We start from the raw sequence: 15102 nt of genomic DNA, 5'->3' as shown, positions 1-15102 counted from the left end.
TAGCAGTTGCATTATTGGCTGTATTAACGGAAGTAACAGTAATAGTAGTGATATTATAGTCCGCGTCACCGTTTTTGGCGTGTGAAATAAGTAATGGGAACGTTAAGTGCGAGTGTTTTACATTTGCCACAATCAGTCTGACAACTGTGTTTGGCAAATGGCTGATGTAACGTGCATAGGAAGTGGTACCATTCTCAGCTGCACAAGCGACATGCTCACAAACTGGGCACTATATGTCTGGGACACACGCCAAAAACGCTAGTGCCAGCTGCAACAGTAATGTAATTAATAAAAGCAGCACTAGTAAAAGTAATTACAGTAGTAAAAACAGTACCAGTAATGGAAGTAAGAATAGAAGCAGTCACATTAGAAAAAACAGCAGGAGTAGTAAAATTAGACCAATAGTAACAGTAATGTTAGGTGCAGTAGTAACGGAAGTAGCAATAACCGAAGTTAGAATATGAACAACAGTAGCCTACTGAAGTTATTAAAATCACAAATAGCAGTTGAATTAGAGTTTATTAAGAAGAGTAACAGTAACAGTAGTTTGCTAGCAACAGAAGTAGTGACATTAATAAAAAGCAACAATAATAGAATGACTGGTGGCAGAAGAAACAAGGAATTAGTAGTAGTAGTCACAGTTGTAACAGGAGTAGCATTGGTAATGCTTGTAGTAGCAACAGAAAAAGTGATATTATTGAAAGCAGCGATAGAAGAATGATTAATAACAGTACTAGCCTAACAGCAATACGAGCAATAGCGACAGTTGAATCAGGAGTAGCATTTATAATATTATTGTAATAGTAATAGAAGTAGTGGTATTAATCAAAGTAACAGTAGTAGAATGAATAGTAGCAGTAGCAAGAGAAGTAGTAGTATCAGTAGTGACAGTTGTAACAGGAGCTACTCCTGTAACTGTAATGTGACAGTAATAACAGGAGTAGTGTGATTAAAGCAGGAGTGGTAGAATGAGTAGTGGCAGTAGTAAGAAAATAATAGTAGGAGTAGTGACAATTGTAACAGTTACTCCTGTAACGGTAATGGTGGCAAACAGAAGTAGTGTGATTAAAGCAGCAGTAGTAACAAAAGTAATAGGAGCAATAGTGATAGTTGTAACAGGAGTAGCATTGATAATGGTTGTGGTAGCAATAGTTGTACTAGTAGCAACAGCTGTACTAATATTCCCTAGTAATAGCAGCAGTAGTAGAATTAGTGGCAACAGTAATGGAAGCAGTAATAACAGTTGTAAAAGAAGTAGCATTGATACTGATTGTAGTAGAAACAAGAGTAGTGACATTAATAAAAGCAGTGGTAGAATGAGTAGTAACAATAGTAATAAAAGTAATAGGAGCAGTATTTACAGTTGTAACAGGAGTAGCATTCCCAATGATTGTAGTAGGAACAGTTTTAATACTAGTAATAACAATTTTAGTGATATTAGTAAAAGCAGCTGTAATAGATTGACTAACAGAAATTAATAAATTCTGTAGAAGTAGGAGAAATTGTGACAGTACTGGTAGTAATATTAGTTGTAATAACAGGTGTAGTGTTACATCAATATTGACAGTACAGTAATGGCAATAGCAGCTGTAGTAAAGGTAGCAATATTGGTAGAAGTAACAAACACTGGCAATAGTGGCAGTATCTATTACAAGCAGCAATATTGTTAATAATAACAGTGACAATAGTACCAGAAAGAGCAATATCGTTAACAGTAATAGTGATAGTAGTAGCAGAAGCAACAATATAATTAATAGTAACAGTAATAGTAGCAGATTCTGAATTGTATCAGTGACAAAAGTAAAGGAAGAAGCAGTATTGTTGACATTAACAGACAGAAGCAGCAAACAGAACTAATTTTAAGAGTAGCAATTATAGAAGAAACAGAAGAGGTATTGCTAATCAATAATAGCAGTGATAGAATTAACAGAAGTAGTAGTATTGTTAATATTATTAGTGACAGAAGTAACAGAAGCAGCAGTAATGTGAAAAGTAGCAATTACAGCAGTAGTAAAAGAAGCAGTATTGTTAAAATTAGCAGTGACAGAAGTAACAGAACCAGTAATAATTTAAGCAATAGTAGTAAAAGAAGCAGCAATATTGTTAGTAGTAGCATGATTAGCAAGCAGCAGTTTTTAAATACTAGCACTGGCAGCAATAACAGAAGTGGAACTTTTAATAATGGCAATGACAGAAGTAACAGGAGCAACAGTAGTTTAATAGTAAAAGCAATAAGAGAAGAAGTAACATTGTTAATACTACTTACTGGCTTTTAAGTAACCGGATGTTCATTGCCGCCCTCACATAAGCCCGCCATTGGTCCCTATCCTGAGCAAGATTAATCCAGTATCTACCATCATATCCCACCTCCCTCAAATCCATTTTAATATTATCTTCCCATATATGTCTCGGCATTGTTAATATTAGCAGTAATAGAAGTAACAAAAGGAGCAATAGTTCTAGCACTACTGATAGTAGTAGAAGAAGGATTGTAATGGTAGTACTGATATTTTGGAAATGTTTCTACTGTCAGATGGTAAAATAGTGTAGAACTGTAGTCCATGACTGCACATCAGCTGATTGTAATACTTGGTGTCTGTAACGTTAATAAAGTTTCCGCATGCGACTCTTCTGCAGTGTGCGGTTGGTTACCGTGCCTGGTCTGCCCACGTCGAGACGAGGCGAGGCTGCTCGGTTCTGTCGACTCTCTCTACACGTGTAAGGTTTATCCTTTATTCCCCCATAATGGACACATTACAGCTGTGTAACTGCTTTCTGACGTCCGCCGCCAGATGTCCCAGGACTTGTTTATTCCTAAACAACTTCTGAATCTGGAAAATAACGCCGCCAACAGAATCGGAAACCATGGTTTGCGACACACTAATATATTTAAATTATTATCATTATCTTCTTCTTCTTCTTCTTCTTCTTCTTCTTCTTCTTCTTCTTCTTCTTCTTCTTCTTCTTCGAAATTGGAACAAGTATAATTGGCTAATGTCCTAGTTTCTTTTATGATCCAAACAAAGGAGTCGTTTAGAAAGAGGGATAGTTTGTGCCCATCTTCTCCAAAATGTATATTTTAAATATGAAGAGTCCACTGCAAGAATGATGGATGTCATTTGGAATACATTTTGCAGAAAAAGCAATTGGAAGTTTGAAATGCTTAGCGCTCAAAGCTTAACTGTGATTTTCCGATCATTACTGGGCAATGACTATCAGTGTTAATGTCTATATAACTGTCTATGTACATTCTATGGGCCGTATTCATAGACATTCTTAGCGCGGGCGTCCGGTGGATGATCAGCGAACTAACGTTTTTCGTATTCATAAACCAGTGCTAGCGATATGATATGAATCCTGTACAAGTAACCAGTCGATAACCGGGGCTAGTTTAGCACGCTCGTAGCGCGGGCTAGCGAAATGCCTATGAATAGCACCCTATATGCATTGACAGTCTTGGTTCATTTTCGACAAGAAAGTGACATCCATCATTCTTGCAGTGGACTCTTCATATGTAATTGATATTTTTAAAATACGAAAATATTATTTGTCAGTTATGGATCTCTCTATCTTATTGTGTTATTGTTTAATCGTTCTTTTAGTAGGTTATTTTACGACACTGCATCAACATCTCAGGTTATTTAGCGTCTGAATGAGAAGAAGGTGATATTGCCGCTGAAATGAGTTCGGAGTCCAGCACCGAAAGTTACCCAGCATTTCCTCAAATTGAGTTGAGGGAAAACCCCGGAAAAAACGTCAACCAGGTAACTTGCCCCGACCGGGATTCGAACCCGGGCCACCTGGTTTCGCGGCCAGACGCGCTAACCGTTACTCCACAGGTGTGAACTTAATCGTTTTCGTAGATAGTTTTACTAAAATATGAAAATATGCAATGACATTTCAATGTTTCTCTTTTGTTATAGTACCGGTATATACTGTTTGCTGATAACAAATGTTACAAAATTGTTCAAAATTAAACATTTTTGTAGTAAAACTGTAGTCTGTGAGGACAGGTGTGAAGAAAGTATTTCGTGACATTTTCCAAACTATTATGTTGAAATAATTGTTCGAAAATATACAATGATATTTAATATTTTACTGTAGTACGTACAATTTGCTAATTACATATTGTGACAGCGACGTGAGATTCGAACTCACGACCAGCGTCCCGCAAGAAAGCAGATCGCGCGGGGACGGCGCGCGGCGGAGAGAAGTAAGGGGAAAGGGCCTACGCGGCGAGAGAGTGGAGAGAGAGTGCGAGCGCATCTGGTGCTGGTAGAGAGGAGAAGGCTCTGGATTTTTCTGGAGTGCCATCTCTAGAGACGCGTGGAACTTTCGAGGCTACGTCGCTGTGGTTATAAATTACGGACGCGAAGGAACGACAGCAGTTTTCAGTTGATTAGTCAGCCAGTCAGTGAGAAAGCCAGAGCAAGCAAGCCAGTCTTTTGTACCGGAGTTCGACTCGAGTGTGCGTCCGCAACTGTATCAGCATCCGAAGACCTGAGTTCGAGTGCAGTGGACCGCAGTTGGAGGGACCTGAGTTCGAGTGCAGTGGACCGCAGTTGGAGGGACCTGAGTTCGAGTACAGTGAACTGTATCTGAAGGTCTGTGGTTCGAGATACTGTGAACTCGAGTGACTGAGCTAGAAGAACTGTGAACTGAGAACTGATAGTTCTGATTTGTAAATAGTGCTTTGTAAATATTAGTTAAGATTAACAGTTCATTGTTGTTCGTACTAGTCCAAGTAAATTGTCATTGTCGTCAGTGGAGTGCTATAACGAATACTGTGTTGAGTGAAAATCCAATTGTTGACGAGAGCGTTTAAGGCGAATTGTAGAAAGGAATTATTGTTGGAAGAATACAAATCCTATTATTGAGTTGAAATAAATTCACAATATGTTAAAAAATCGTTCAAAATTAAATAATTTTTAGTGGTCACAAAAAAATGGTACCTACTGCATGTTATTGAAAATACCTTTAAGGTTAAGATATAAAAAATTAATAATGCGGGAAAAATGTGAGAACTGTATTTTTCATATTAACCCCTTCAGGCCTGATGTACACTTTTTTCTTTTTTTATGGAATGTCTTTGATACTTTTGAATATTTTGAAAATGAAATGTCATACAAATGGAGAATATTATTTTTCAAACATTTCTATACCTGAATTAAAAATAAAATTTAAAATTTTGGGGCTCCAGGGGTCAAAATTGTCCCCAAATTTTGATTTTTTGTGAAGACTTGATTTGGGAATTTTGGATCCACAGAATGATTGTGTGACCAGTTTATTTTTTCAATTTTGTTTAATATAAATTCAGGTCTGAAAGGGTTAAGATAGACCACTTTTTATAAGTGCTTTAGAATTAAAATTTAACTACTTTTCTCACATGAAACACGACATTACTCTTTGCTACTTTGATGATTGTCATTTGTTGTAAATGAAAGTACTATCTTTTCTTAATTGAAATTAAAATTTCTTAATAAAATTGTGTATGTATGTGCATTTTTCTCAATTATACAAATATTTAGAAACTGGAAATGCACTGTAAAGTGGAGTTAACTTGACCATAAAACAAAAAAATATTAAAAAATTGAACTATGATGTCAGCCCTATCTGTGACTTAAAATAATGAAAATACCTAGGAAATGGAGAGAAAAAATGTTTGTTTCGTGCATCTGATGTTATGGTATAAAATCTTTTTGTGGGCAATTTTACCCCAGTTCACGGTATGGAAAATAGTACATTTCAGATGTAACAGGGAGTGAGTACGCCACGTTATATACCCTATAAGACTTTCCCCTAAAATATCCTGATCCCTCCCAAACAAAAACTGAAATGACCGTCTTGAACCCAAAAAGTGTGAACCACCATCCATACCAAACAAGTGAAGGCATTAAATTCAGAGATAGAAGGCAACAGGATACGATGCTCATGTGCTGAGAGACTTCAAAAAAGGCCTTTGAAGTAAGGATGGAAGACGGGCGACCCTGAGAACAACCCTGTAAAACATGGGAGGAAAGTGTAAGGAAAGCTTAACAGCGAAAGGGTTGTGTAATTTGCTTAAAACCGACAGAAATAACGATCTCTCGTTTCCTTGATGCTTCTCGGTACAGAGTGACAGATTATGAAGAAAAAGGTGTATATACAGCTATTCTTCGTAAAATGCTTTTCGTCCCCTTGAATTCTGCAATAATCTCTTTTGATCAATGTCCATGCCTCACAGCTATAGAGAAGACTGGTACTATTATGACCTTGTAAAATTTAATCATATTGTCCTTAAATTTTCATTTTTAAGAGTCCTTATTATGCCGATCATATTTTGTGTTTATTACTACCTACTGTAATACAAAATGTATACACAAAATAAACCTAGTGCACACCCATCTAAGCAAGCTTGTATTCGGCGGCAGTTACTATAAATAACTATATTTTACTAAATACAATAAAAAATAAATTAAATTACAAAATTTAATAAAATAACTAGGCCTACAAAACGGGAATTACTAAGACTAATTACACTTTTACTACATCATACTACTTTTGAACAATAAAACTGTACGGAACGGCCTGTTTCAACCAATCATGGCTGTTTATCCTACAATTTTTATCACCTTCCTAGCATTTGTTTCTTGGTTTGCCAACATTGTACTTTCAATAACTGTACCTTTTAAAACCCATGTATGGTGGGTCCCTATCACCACGGCATGGCGCGTCCTCAGGTTGCGGATAGAGGAGACGGCCTCCAGATATGGAGGGTAGCTGCGAATATATTGACAGCCGATAAGGGGTGGTCCTCCAGCTTGGGGGAAACATAAAAATTGGAGATTTATCCTTCGAGGAGGTGGAAAAATTCAAATATCTTGGAGCAACAGTAACAAATATAAATGACACTCGGGAGGAAATTAAACGCAGAATAAATATGGGAAATACGTGTTATTATTCGGTTGAGAAGCTCTTATCATCCAGTCTGCTGTCCAAAAATCTGAAAGTTAGAATTTATAAAACAGTTATATTACCGGTTGTTCTGTATGGTTGTGAAACTTGGACTCTCACTCTGAAAGAGGAATATAGGTTAAGGGTGTTTGAGAATAAGGTGCTCAGGAAAATATTTGGGGCTAAGCGGGATGAAGTTACAGGAGAATGGAGAAAGTTACACAACACAGAACTGCACGCATTGTATTCTTCACCTGACATAATTAGGAACTTAAAATCCAGACGTTTGAGATGGGCAGGGCATGTAGCACGTATAGGCGAATCCAGAAATGCATATAGAGTGTTAGTTGGGAGACCGGAGAGAAAAAGACCTTTAGAGAGGCCGAGACGTAGATGGGAGGATAATATTAAAATGGATCTGAGGGAGGTGGGGTATGATGATAGAGACTGGATTAATCTTGCACAGGATAGGGACCGATGGTGGGCTTATGTGAGGGCGGCAATGAACCTTCGGGTTCTTTAAAAGCCATTTGTAAGTAAGTAAGTACCTTTTAAAATGATTCATGTTTATTTCATCAGCCTTAATTTAAACATTTTTGTATAATTTATCCTGTTTATATTATTTAGGTTATGTTACAGCTTCTGCTGTATAAGATTATAAACAGTTCCGTATCAGAGATTGTTTAATATATATTTTACTTGCTATGTATTACATTTTATAGCTCAACAGATGAATAGTCGTTTGGGTTTGTAAATTTAATAATCTGATTGGCTATGTACTGTATATTTTTAGTACAGCCATCGATGTAGCTCAGTCGGCAGAGTCGCTGGCCTGCTGATCCGGAGTTGCGCTCGGGCTTGGGTTGGACCCCCCGTTTGGTGTGATTGATTGGTTTCTTCCGAGGTTTTCCCCAGCAGTAGGGCTGACGCCGGGTGGTCTATGGCGAGTCCTCGGCCTCACTTCACTTCACCCCCGTTTGGTCTGATTACCTGGTTGGATTTTTTTCCGAGGTTTTCCCTAACCATAAGGCAAATACCAGGTAATCTGTTGGCGAATCCTCGGCCTCACCTCATCTCACTACATCTCGCCAAAAAATTGTAAAGAATTGTAAAAATTGTAAATGTAATCTTGTAAAATTTTGACTTGTTCCACATCTTAAAGCTTCATTCCTAATGTAAGATCTATGGAATACAATAAATGAAATTGATAACTAAAGTGGAATGCAACTACAGTATTTTAATAAAAATGAAACTGAATAAACAAAACCTTATTCACTAGTAATACTCTATAGAGTTCAACGAAGATAATATAGTTGGCACAACTGATAACTGGAGAACAGCTAATCATAACACACTACTGCCATCTAGCGACATATTTGTAATGATGAGATAGTGCAATAATACATTTTCAAGACAGTTTAGTAAGTCAATATTTTATTGTACTCATATTAGAGTACTTTATTTCTTCTAATCTTTATATAGGCTACTCTCTTCTAATTGTGTAATAATCAATTAAATCGTGTTCCACTTAGAGATTTATCGATAAAATCAAAAACCTCTAGTGAGATTACTGTTGATAAAAAAAAGGTAATTAAATCAAGAACGAAATATAAGTTTGAATAAATGAAACATAGGGCTACTGATGTTAAAGAAAGGTAAGAAGAAAAGGGGGACACGAATACTAAATAATTTGCTGAATATTATTTGAGGGGTTTGCCGGAAGAAAGGCGGATAGACCTCTATGCCCTTCTTCGGGAAAACGGTTTAAAATGTAGTGAATAATTATAGTAGCGAAATATTGTTTTGATTGTACTGTACATACCTGCAGGACAGGACTGCGTGCGTGCGTGCGCGCGCGATTTAGTCAGTCAGTCTACAAGTAGAGCTAGAGCTGCGCTTTACCGCATACTGTACTGTGTGTGTTTTCTCTTGGTAGAGACTAAGCAAATATATACTGGGTGTTCATTTCAAAGTGTGTCATGACGTCATTGTTGTGAGTCAGCGATTTGAAGCGAGTTTCAACTTCTAAGTCAGATAAGTTGCCTATTAATCAAGGCGTTCAATCTGAACTTGAGAACGTGTACGGTATAACTTGAATGTCGTAGCAACAGATGGCGGTCTGTAAAGTCTGTGTGCTACCATAATCTCTTTCGAACTGTGTTTTGCGCGGGCAAGTCGTACGCAGGGTATTTGTTATCATCGGTTGCGTACGGCAACATTCCACAACACAAATCAAAATGCTCCGTGTCCATGTTGACCGTCCAAGTTAATGTCAACAAATACGTAAGTAATCGTCTTAACCCTCTCCCCATATCCCGACAGTAAGAAAAAAAACTCACTTCAGTACGTGTTTCCAAACAGTTCACATTCTTGCAACTACTGGCATTACCGTACGTATCGGTAAGTAATCTTCAGAATGAACGCCGTACTTGCTAGGCAACTTCTCTCGCATTTAGGCAATACGCCTCTGCGGAAGTGTAGGAAGATTGAATTCTCTAGGGTCATCGGCTAGCCACATGACGACATACAGCGAGCCATGACACATTTTGAACTGAACACCCAGTATAGTTCAATTTAGTCAGTCCAGTTGTTTCCTTTGACTGCTTTTTGTGTTCATTATTGTCCTTGCTTTAAGAGTAAACAAACTTATGGAACTCATAGATTCAGACGGAAATATTTTATGTTTTATAAAGAGATTTTTGGGCTTATTGTTATCAGGATTATACAAAGAATAAATTTTATTTATTTATGTTCACACAAAATGGAGATTATCTTTTTCTGTTATATTCAGAGATTTTGCTTTGCGTACTTAATGTCTAGTATATCTGAAATAATGTAAATTACTTTAGAAGTAGATAATAAATGTCATAAAATGTATCTTTGTTTCAATTCCGTGTGAAATTTAAATCTGAAATCTACATTAAAACCCCTAAGCAAATCATTATATGGATAAAGGGCGTATAGACCGAAGTTTTATATGGTACAAATATAAGGAAATTTAATAATATAAATGGCCTAAATGCTACAAAACATATATACTCGCTAAGATTTTTAATTTAAAGTATAATTTTGTTCACTATCTGTATAACATTTTATTCAGGTGCGTTTTAAAATCTTAGATTGCCTGTATCTCAATTCACCATGTTGACGTATACGCCCTTTTTCCAGCAAACCCCTCATTTTTAAATGAATTAAAATTAAAACTATCTAGGTATGGGTTTAATATCAATATGGAAATATAAAACCTTCGCCTCTAACTCTGGCTAGGATTTACTTCAGTGTTTGTGTAAGATTTAGGCTCAGCTAAAGGCTATGTCAGATTTCTTCTGGTAGAATAAACATGTTTTTCTTTATGTTTGATGTAATATTTCTACCTTCCTTTCTAAATTGTAGTTAAAATCACATGATATTGAACGAAACTGACATGATGATGCAAGAAATAAAGTTTAGATGATATTACGAGTTATTTTCTTTTTTTTCCCCCCAAACAATTCAATTCCCCCACATTTTAAGGAAAATATTACGTTTTGTATGCATAAAAATGTTTAAAAAAAAGGGGAAATTTCTCTCGACTTCAAATGAATCACCTGTGATCTTAGTATGGAGGCTGAGAACACTCCACAGTGAGCAAGGACATGAGTTCGATACCAGGCAGTACTTGAGTAACACATGTTTGCTGGCGTCAGTTAAAACACTTATTGACACTCTCAGCTTTGCTTACGTCAGTCAAGAACTTTCCTTGTGATTACAAGTGCTTGGTGCTAGACTGGGCCACGTCAATCCTTGAGGCCATATCTTTATAAACATCTTTCGACGTCAGTGTTTGAATCCAGATATTTTTCACTTCGTGAGACACAAATCCAAGGCTTGTAAATTAAGAAATCAAGTGTGATCAAGTTTTAAAATGCCTATTTATTATAAGCTTTTCATTTTTCTCAAGAATTCAAATCTTTATCATCTTACCACTTACATTTGTATTTTATTTTATTCCATTTAAATAATAATAATAATAATAATAATAATAATAATAATAATAATAATAATAACAACAACAACACGAAGGGTCCCGGGATCAATACCCGGCCCTGGAACAATTTTTCCCTTCAAACTATTCAAGTCTGTCTCACAGGGAGCTTACATCTGAAAGCCAGAATTGCATAATACGTACGTCACTGTAGGTATGTTAACAGAAAACCACAATTTTAAGTTACACAGAGTTTGTGTGCACTCAAAGTTGGGTTTCAGACGCATTGTCAGCCCACTTGAGTTGTATGGATATGTTAAATGTTATGTTTTATTTAACGACGCTCGCAAATGCAGAGGTTATATCAGCGTCGCCGGATGTGCCGGAATTTTGTCCCGCAAGAGTTCTTTTACATGCCAGTAAATCTACTGACATGAGCCTGTCGCATTTAAGCACACTTAAATGCCATCGACCTGGTCCGGGATCGAACCCGCAACCTTGGGCATAGAAGGCCAGCGCTATACCAACTTGCCAACCAGGTCGACTGTATGGATATAAAGGGAAGAATTTGGACGGTGTCGGATTAGTTCTCGGGTAGCTCAGTCGGTAGAGCATTCGTGCGCTAAGCGAAGGGTCCCGGGATGGATACCCGGCCCCAGACAATTTTTCCCTTAAAATTATTCAAATTTATCTATAGTTAACAAAGTAAATAAGGAAAACAATTGGTGAAATTATTAAGAGCGAAATAAATATATGAAATAATAATAATAATAATAATAATAATAATAATACGAAGAGTCCCGGGATCGATACCCGGCCCCGGAACAATTTTCCCTCCAAATTATTCAAGTCTGTTTCACAGGGAGCTGACACCTGAAAGCCAGATTTGCATAATACATACGTCACTGTAGGTATATTAACAGAAAACCACAATTTCAAGTCACACAGAGTTTGTTTGCACTCAAAGTTGGGTTTCTGGCGCATTGTCAGCTCATTTGAGCTGTGTGGATATAAAAGAAAGAATTGGGACGATGACGGGTGTAGTTACTGGGTAGCTCAGTCGGTAGAGCATTCGTGCGCTAAGAGAAGGGTCCGGGTTCGATACCCGGCCCCAAAACAATTTTTCCCTTGAAATTATTCAAGTCTACTTCACAGGAAGCTTACGCCTGAAAGCCAGATTTGCATAATACATACGTCACTGTAGGTACGTTAATAGAAAACCACAATTTCAAGTCACACAGAGTTTGTTTGCACTCAAAGTTGGGTTCCTGCCGCAATATCAGCCCACTTGAGTTGTGTGGATATAAAGGGAAGAATTTGGACGGTGTCGGGCGTACAGTAGTTCCGTCAGTAGAGCATTGGTTCGCTAAGCGAAGGGTCCCGGGATCGATACCCGGCCCCGGAACAATTTTTCCCTTGAAATTATTCAAATTTATCTATAGTTAACAAAGTAAATAAGGAAAACAATTGGTGAAATTATTAAGAGGGGAAATAAATATATGGAAAACAAATGGTGAATCTATCACTAACAAGATATAAGCTCCCCAGTGAATATTACAAATTACCAATCAATAGCTTCAAAATTAGATTTTACAATTGGTTATTGAATAATCCTTTTTATTCTGTTGCTGAGTTTTTCAACACAAATTTGTATGAAATTGTATTTTAATAAATAAGTTTAATTGCAATTTAGTTAGTTTTCTTTAATTTAAAAGTTTCAAATTATTTCATGTTTTGATTGTATTATTTAAATTTTACTGTCTAGTGTTTTTTTAAATGTATTTATATGTTTTTCAATGTATTCTGACGATGCCTAAAACTGTATGTCTAATGGCCAAATAAATTTAATTGAATTGAATTGAAGATAAGTAAGAAAAGTAATTGATGAAAGAAGAACAAAATAGATGTGAAAAATCATTGCTGTATCAGTAACAAGATAAATAAAAGAAAGTTGATAAAACTTTCAAAAGCAAAATAAACATGGAAAGCAATTAATTAATCTATGAGTAACAAGACAAACAGGAGAAACAATTGGTAAAACTATCAGGAACGAAATGAATTTGGGAAACAATTTATGGATCTATTAGTAACAAGATAAAGAAGAAAAAAGAATTGTCGAAACCATCAGTGACAAAATAAGTGTGGGAAAGAATTTATTGATCTATCAGTAAATAGATAATCAAGAAAAGTAATTGATGAACGTCTCATTAACAAGGTAAATATGAAAAACAATTATTTCTGAATCTATCAGTACCAAAGTAAATATGAAAAGCAAATGGTGAACCTATTAAAAGAAAATTAATTTGAAAAGCAATTTGAGAGTAAATCAGTAACAAAATATGAAAGGAGATCGATAAACCTGTCTGTAATAAAATAAATGTTTGAAATAATCGGTTGCTATAAAGACATCCGGTATATCTTATTTCAAATTCGGTTAATGTTCTACTTTAATGAGAAGTTTAAAAGTATAGATCTTATTTGTAAGGTTAAACCTTACTTTCTCACTACCTTCAACAAGTTGTCCGTCACTGATTCGTCAGCAGGTGCTGCTCATCCATTGTTCCCATCGGGCTAGGGTACAGTCTTGAAAGTTGCATTGGCTGTTCTTCAATCGACATCACCGAAGCTCGCACAGCTTACTCTGAAACCAGTTTATATGACATGAAATGAAGGAAATAGATAAAAAAGGATAGTGTTGGTGGAATGAAATTTTTATTTTTGGAGGAAACAGGAGAAATCTGACGAAACCCTCATTTTATAATCTTCCCACCAGAAGTTTTACTCTAATATACGTTGAGATCGAGTCCGATTTCGTGTTTTTTAAAATCTGTGCTGTAACACTCAGATACGGGAGGAAAAATATGACTGTAGGAAAGAATGAAATGGTTTGATCATATTCAAAGAATGAGTACTTACCTACTGGTTTAAAAACTGTCGCAGTGGTTGTACCCGGAAAGAAAGAAAAAAAGGTAGGCATCAAAAGAACTAAATATGAGGCCTACATGTTGCCGTAGAAGGCATATACCTTGAGTATGAGCAATGATTGGATAGAAAAGGCTGACAACGGATAATCAAAGATGCTGACGGGATATTAAGAAACCCAACATATGTATGTGCAGCAGGACGAAAAGTTCTGCAGTAGGCGTTCCTGCATTACGTGCGGTGCCGCTACTTTATCAATTTATTCTCGATACGAGTTTCTCCTTTTTGGGGTCCACTGATCGATTCCCAGTCACTGTAATGACGACTTCCATAAATCTCAATATTGCTTCTTGTTTTCCGTCTCTAGATTTTCAGACTAGAATAGTTGCAATAGGGTGTTCTATAAACTCGTACTCGCTCCAACTCTTACAGTTCTGTTCATTCAAAATCGAATTAAAATGCAAAATAATTCGCTGTGTCATTTTACATTGAACACTTTACATTATTATTATTATTATTATTATTATTATTATTATTATTATTATTATTATTATTATTATTATTATAACTTTATACTGGTATATTATTGGCTAGTTGTTTGCTATATTATCATTATAATTATCGTTGTCATTAATATTGCTTTATTTTTATTGTAACCCTTATGCTATACTATTATTGACTAATTACTCTTTGTTAACACATTATTATTGTTATCATTATTATCGTAATCATTAATGTAGTCTTTATGTGAGCCTATTATTCACCAATAAAATTACTGTTTGTTAGCATACAATTACTATTATTATTATTATTATTATTATTATTATTACCGTTGTAATTAACACAAACATTCCTGTATTGTTATCGTAATCTTATGCTAGAATATTTTGGAAAATTGTTTGTTAAAATACATTATTATTATTATTATTATTATTATTATTATTATTATTATTATTATTATTATTATCATCATCATCATCATTATTATTCTTATTACCGATGTAATTAACACTGCAACATTGCTCTATTCTTATCGTAATCTTATGCTAGCATATTTTGGTAAATTGTTGTTTGTCAACATACAACCATTATTATTATTATTATTATTATTATTATTATTATTATTATTATTATTATTATTATTATTACCGTTGTAATTAACACAAACATTCCTGTATTGTTATCGTAATGTTATGCTAGAATATTTTGGAAAATTGTTTGTTAAAATACATTATTATTATTATTATTATTATTATTATTATTATTATTATTATTATTATTAT

At 35.4% G+C, this 15102-nt stretch overlaps 1 long non-coding RNA gene across 1 annotated transcript in view; it reads right to left on the bottom strand.

Moving 5' to 3' along the window:
- Window positions 1-13411: 13411 nt before the first annotated feature.
- The window catches only part of LOC138700468 (uncharacterized), a 116420-nt gene continuing 114729 nt past the window's right edge, over window positions 13412-15102 (bottom strand). Inside the window, exon 3 of the long non-coding RNA XR_011332352.1 lies at window positions 13412-13538. This is a non-coding gene — a long non-coding RNA (uncharacterized lncRNA). The remainder of the gene's footprint in view (window positions 13539-15102) is intronic.

Source organism: Periplaneta americana, chromosome 5, assembly GCF_040183065.1.
Source record: "Periplaneta americana isolate PAMFEO1 chromosome 5, P.americana_PAMFEO1_priV1, whole genome shotgun sequence".
NCBI lineage: Eukaryota > Metazoa > Arthropoda > Insecta > Blattodea > Blattidae > Periplaneta > Periplaneta americana.
This window is presented reverse-complemented; position numbering and strand designations above follow the sequence as displayed.